Source organism: Oryzias latipes, chromosome 1 (genome assembly GCF_053564925.1).
Source record: "Oryzias latipes strain Hd-rR chromosome 1, Olatipes_Hd-rR_3.1".
In the NCBI taxonomy this organism is placed as follows: domain Eukaryota; kingdom Metazoa; phylum Chordata; class Actinopteri; order Beloniformes; family Adrianichthyidae; genus Oryzias; species Oryzias latipes.
In genome coordinates this window covers 12,904,282-12,911,263 of record NC_136237.1, presented here as the reverse complement: position 1 = coordinate 12,911,263, position 6,982 = coordinate 12,904,282, and positions in this window count along the sequence as shown.

The window sequence follows — 6,982 nt, the reverse complement described above, 5'->3', positions numbered from 1 at the left end:
TATATAGGTGATATAATCATGTTTGCAGAAGTGTCTGTGTCCAACTCTGTTTCACAGAAAGGTGGAGGTTGACACCCTTGGGAGAAAATGTTTTTCTTTGCGTCTTTCCAGCATCTTCTGTAAACTTGTGTGTTAGCTGTGTCTAGAATAAATTGAAGGACGCTCTGTGTTAGTTTATCCGTGAGAAAAGGCTTTGCAGGTCCGAAGATGATGTGGGACGATAGTACCAGATAGACATGTCACAATTAATGTTTTCTAATCGTGCTGCAGCTGTGCTTTTCATTTTTCCCCCCTTAGAGCACAGTGCATGTGTAACATAGGCCGCATTTACACTGCAGGTCTTGATGCCCATATCCGATTTCCGGACTATATCCGATTTTTTTGACGACCCGCTTACATCATCTTTTAAAAGTGACCCGTATCTGATTTTTGCATTTACAATATACAATATAATAGTTTGAAACTATCAAACGTAGATGTTCTGAGGACTACGTAGCAGTATTTCCGCCTTCCGCGGACCTTTTTCGGACTTTTGTGATTGCGGTTGTCATGGAGGCAAGGCGGCGACGGAAGGAGGCGTTGCCTTGGGCGCTTCTGAGGGGATGCGCGGGAGAGGAAAAAAAGGAGGGCTGCTTGGCTCTCTGAGTTTTGAATGAGGAAGTGTTTGCAGACAGTTTGATCCATGTGTTGAACCTTTCCTGCGCGATGACTTCTCTTTTCCGACCGTAGTCAGAAACACACGGGAGATTTCCTCGGGGTTCTCTTTTCCGTTCTGAACCCTCAGCCTCCAGAGTGGGTTAAGAAAGACTCCGAAACTTTTGGGGGAGACACCTTATTTTTAATTTATGGTTCTCAGACACTCTCCCGCTCCGCGCTCCCACCAGCTCTCCTCTCCTTACACATGCAAGCACGCGCGCATCATACACGCCCCCTAAAGAAATAAACGGCTTCTAGCCTGTTCCAGAGCAACGGTGTCCTGGTTGATTAGTTACCGTTTGCGTCCGGACCGGATATAACAGCGGATTCCAACTACGGTCTGAAGCCTGAGGCTAAAAGGTAACACACTGACAGCAAAATCAGCGCACAAAAAGCACCTTAATAAGTCATGTGATCTCAGTTGGTGGTGTCCTGAATTGACGTCACTGAGGTACGACTCGCATTTATGGGGAATATCCGATTTGTCTGCTTACATGGCACACGCAAATGCACGTATCCGATTCGTTTCCGATTTATTTCCACATGTGAGAGAGGCCTGTGTCCGATCTGAGAAAAACGGAATCCATGCACTTTTGTCCTGCTTACATGTTCACCGGTCATATCCGATCTGTGCCACATGAGAGGAAAAAATCGGAATTGGGTCACTTGAACCATGCAGTGTAAAGGCGGCCTTAGGGAAACCCCAAAACAACTTAATAAAAGAGAAATACAGCAGAATATGCACCAAGTTGCAGGTTGTTTTAACCCAACACATGCTTTGGCAATGGCGGCCATGTTCCTTAGGTGCCGGCTTCCTGGGCCCGGCGGCCCTCTCTCCACGCGGGGAGAGTGATCCCTGTGGTCTCTGGCCAGACCGGGGGCCGAGGTTCACATCACATCTGAGCCTGGGGGCGTCTGTGTCCCTTTGATGTGGGTTCTGGTGCTTGCTCTCCAGCGCTGGCCTTCTCCAAATTCCATCTATGGGTGAACCTGGTCGGACCATGGTAACAACACGCCTTGTGGACCTCTACCGCTCTGGGGTGTCTTCCTCCTGTGCAGGGGTGGCTGGCCCCTGTCTTGCTCTCACCTGGACAAACCGTGAACTGGGAGGGCGGTTGTCTGGAGCGTTGTCTGGAGCGTGTCCTGGCCCGTGCCTGGGGTTGGGGTGGGGGGATGCCTCCTGGCCCTCCTGGGTGGCGTTGGATTGCTTGTATGGGACTGGGGGTTCTCTCCTGTGGCAGGGCCCTTTGTTGGGCCCTACCGGGGCAGCGGGGGGAATGCTCTTCTGGTTCGGCTGGGGCTTGCACTCTCTGTCCTTGGCTTTTGGGGCTCCTGTGGCGGTCCTGCTGGTCCGCCACCTTTAGGTGGGGGATGTGATTGCATGGCGGGCGGTTGTTCTGTGTCTGCTGAGAGAAACAACATTGGACTCTGATGAATGCTGTGTGCCTATATTATTATTTCAGGGTCAAAAGTCTAAAATCCAATGACTTCAGTGAGACCCACTAGAACTGCATAGCTTGTTTCACCAGAAAGTGTGACAACATTTTGGGGCTCCTGTGGCGGTCCTGCTGGTCCGCCACCTTTAGGTGGGGGATGTGATTGCACGGTGGGCGGTTGTTCTGTGTCTGCTGCCGTGCGGGTATTGGGGCGGGGGCTCCTGGCTGCCACTGCTGCCGCGGCGGGGGTCTTGGTGTGGGGCTGGCTGGGTACTCTGCCTTCTTCGTTTTACATTCCATCATTCCATCATCCACTTTAGAAGAACATAAATTACAAAAGAACATAAATTACAGACATATATTACGAAAAATACTTTTCGTAGTATAGTGTGAACCCCCCCCCCCCATCTCCCCCTCTATGAGTGGTTTCTCACCCAAGCTCGGGTCCTCTACCAGAGGGAGCTCGAGGGTCCTGCAGTATCTTAGCTGTTCCTAGCACTGCGCTTTTCCGGACTGAGTTGTCTGAGGTCTTTCCCGGGATCTTTAAATTGGTAAAAATGTTTGGTTAGATGCTTTGAGTATTAAGCTGTGTGGTAAACTTAATGATAGATATTTTTTTTACTGCTTTGCTGCTCAGCTATTTGAGGAGAAGTACGATGGAGTTTTAAGGCCAGTTTAAAAACAATTTAATTTTTTTAAATTACGTTTTTTAAAGTCATAAATTTATGATTTTAAAACTTTAACTGTCAGAGGGTTCCTGCACCATCCAACAGGTAGGTATGTGCGATCGGCCTTCTTGAGTAAGTAGTTTGACTGGAAAAATCTACTTTGATATTGCTTCTACATAACATATGTGAGCCTGTGCAAAATCTTAAGAACATGCCAAGCTTGCCCTCACAAAGCCCGCTAATGTATCTTTTCAGATGTTGTGTGACCTTTGTCTGTTTTGGTGTCATCACAGGAAGAAAGTTTAAAATGGCAACTACTTTTTTTGGTGTTGGTTGGAGGTCCTTGTACGTTTTGGTCAACTCCTGTGGTTTATGGGGGGGGGGGGGGTCTTGTTAACTGAGCATTGTTCATGGGTGGAGATGGATGGTGGGTAGGTGAGTGGAGAGGGAAGAAGGTGTTTAACATCCGGAAAGCCTGTGAATGAAGCTTTTTCTGAGTCTGGTTGTGCTGGAACGGAGGCCCCTGTACCTCCTCCCCGTGCTTTGTACCTCCAATATGGTTTGACAAAAGCACATTTGTCAAATGTGTTTTTCTGGCCTCTTCCCAGCAGTCTATGACAAACATTGGTTTCTGCACAACTTCCTTGTGTGAAAATTCAGCCAAAGTTTCCGCTACATTAGCTGCAGTAACTATTTTTCTACATTTATAGGTGCTCAAGACTTTGATTAGTTCATCTGCATCAGCAGATGAAAAATCATGTAATGCACTCCTTAGAATGTAATGTTCTTGTGTACTTAGAAATGTTTTTTTTAGGTCACTGCACACTTCCCCATACAGCATTTGCAGTGCAGAAGTCATGCCTGAGCAAAGGAACCTTCAAAGTTGTTCCTAGGATGCACCATTCATAAAACCCGGTCAAAAAACTGCTATAGACATCCCTGAAAACACCAGAGCCAGCTGCTTTTTCAACTGAATTATCACTGAGTAAATGTCCGATGTTTACTTTTTTGACCAGGATGTAAGTGTTGGGAAATGCCTCAATCATGTCATTAAAGCTGTTTGCATGGTGTAGTACCGAGGTTACTTCAGGCAGTACATGCTGAGGATTTTGTAAGATATCATCTGGCTCAAAGATAAGTGTCTCACTGAGAGAAACAATATTAGACTCTGATGAATGCTGTGTGCCTATATTATTATTTCAGGGTCAAAAGTCTAAAATCCAATGACTTCGGTGAGACCCACTAGAACTGCATAGCTTGTTTCACCAGAAAGTGTGACAACATTTTGGATTTCATTGTCAAATGTGCTTGATTGTGAATGTCAGTGGTTGGAAGAGTAAAACTGCTTCCTGTAAAAACATTGTACAAATCTTGCATTGAGTCAATACTTAAATGTGACTGCTTATGCGTGTTCATGTTTGAATTTAGGCTAGAACTTTCCTCTGATGTAACTTATTCAACATCACTACAAACTATTTGCATCTTTGCTATTATCAATATCATAATTTTCAAGATATTTAAACTGAGTTACAATGTAGAAACACAAGTCTGTTTTCAATAACACATCACTGGCGAAGTGATTTTGTCCAAAATCCCAGACATCAAATTAAAGGTCATATTCCAGCCTTTGGTTAGACTTAGCCTCTAGAAAAAATAGTTCCTTGCCTTTCTTTACTATCTCATGAGCATCTTGAATGTCGACTTCCACTTTGCCTGTCCTTTCACCTTGTTTTGTTCTTATCTGACTTTAAACTCCATTTTGACGATGAATCCATCCAATTTAAATCCAGTTTCTTATGACCTTTTTTGAAATACTTACTGAATGATTGAGTGTTTCTGGCATTTCTTGACGCTGTTCACTTTCCCTTCTAAGTTTCAGCTTTTGTCTTAATTTCTCAAAAAGACCACATTTTCTTTTTGATGAAGTAATTTGATTCCTGCAAAGTTATTAAAGCAGCTCTTACGCCATATGATGGAAGATGATCTGAAAGCTGAGCTACCTCCATGAGCAGCTAAACATCTCTCTCAATCTGTGAAAATAAAAGACAATAGTTTAGCAAGGTCAAGGTATCAGTTAAAGACTGACCAGTTTTATTTTATCTGCACTCTTCCCACTTTCCTCAAATCTTTGAGTAGTTTCACCAGTCAGCTGCACTTATTAATCTCCAATCTCTCTCCGCCTTACACCAATTCATCGTGTACCATGATGCTTTTTCTCGAAAACTATTTTGAAACCGAGTTGTAGTTTTTCTTCTCAACTTGTTACAGAAATAAAACAAATGTATCGCAGCAACATATCTTTCGATTTGAGTGTCATGTGTTAGGCCAGCAACCCACAGGTGTGAGGTATTCGGGGCGAGGGCGATTTCAGTTCAGCTTTAATTTTGGCATATTTTTGTAACTTCCTGTTGCTCATATGTCCTCTCGTTTCAGATGTCTTGACATTTCCTTCCCTTCGTAATTTCTCCCACAGTGTGTTCATCTGCCTTTCCTGTGCGCATCTATGTGTTTTGTGAGTTTCACAGAGCTACGAGCCTCCTTGTTTACTGAGCAAGTTTGTCTATTAAATCAGAACTTCTCTGTGGATTTTCCTGCGTCCTGCATTTGTGCCCACACCGCATCCTGACATTACATTCCGGGGAGACTGGACACAGTGGACGCAGAAACCTCACGAGTGGGTCTCACTAGTCAGGAGGTGTCATGGTTTGAGTTTGTTTTGTCTTGGGTTTTGCTTGAAGTTCTTGTTCTGTCTTGTTTGGTTCTGTTTCCTGTTTTATTTTGAAAGGGTTCCTGTCTTGTCTTGTCTTGAGTTGTACTTCCTTGGTCCCCATCTGCCCTGATCGTGTTCACCTGTGTCTTGTCTGCCCTGTCTGTATATAAGTCTTGTCTCTGCCTTCCTCTTGTGCTGGTCCATTAACTTCTGGTCATGGTGTTAACGTCCTCTTGTCTTAGTGTCCTTGTTCCATCCCTGCGTCCTGGCAGTAGGCCTCTAGCAGCCGCATGTCCCGCTCTGCTGGGTCCAGAAAATATGGCTGGTACATTCTGGCATGTGCAGGGAGGCACATTTTAATAATTTGTTTGATAACAAAAAGCGCTGCAGAGCAGGAATGACAAAACCAAAAACAAAACTTACTGTGGCGTGGCTGGTCTATTACATCTTCATGTGTCTACGTCCCTTCATGCCATGTTCCATGTTTCCCACCACGCCACAGTAAGTTTTGTTATTGGTTTTGTCATTCCTGCTCTGCAGCGCTTTTTGTTATTAAAGTCCTGAACCCGTTGGCCTCCCGTCTCTGCGTCTGACAAGGACCACAGAATGGCGAGGACTCAGATGCAGAGTTCTTGGAAAACTTTTATTCCTGAGAACCTGAGATAGGCGTAGGGTTTGGTAAACATCTACACATGATAATCAGGCATAGGACAGAGGGAGACACAGACCATAAATACATATGAGGAGGGACAGCACAGGTGGGAACGATCAGGGATGATTAGGACTACAGCTGTGCGGAAAACAGACATGAACAGGAAAGGGAGGAACTTTCAAAAGAAAACAGGAAGCGACACACGAGGACACAAATGTCAGACAGGAACTTGACAAAACATGACAGCGTCTGGGTCCTACCGGCTCTCGAGCCTCCCTGCACATGACAGGAGGAAGCTTATCTGTTCCTCCTGCTGACAGATAAGCTTTCTTTGGCGAGGTTTGCTGGAGATGTCCGATCGCCATTAGAAACAGCTGGCTGCAGTCAGTAAGCAGAACGAGCTGCTAGTGTAACAGATCCAGTACCCTCCACCATCACACCTGCTCCATCTTTCCTCCTCCACTTCAGTGCATGCGGCCACGGTCCAGATATCCCTCGGTCCCGCTGCTCAGCTGGCCTAACAACAGAGGTTTTCTGGCGACTCCGGGGACTGTCGGGCGTCCTCTCACAATCTGGTTGTCTTAGGGCTTTTTACTCATAGCCCTGTTACTAACTGGCCCGCCAACCGGATCACCAGTTGGAGTGATCACAGCCACACTGCCTGCTTACATTAAGCTCGGCCCCCAGGAGCTGACCCTGCAGTCCCAGTTGGGCAGCCGCCCTCACATGACCTCTCCAAAATGCTCCTCACAGACCCTACGACTGCGCTATAGAACTACAGCCCGGTGCTACTCTGCCTAAGAGCTGGCTGTCGAAACTG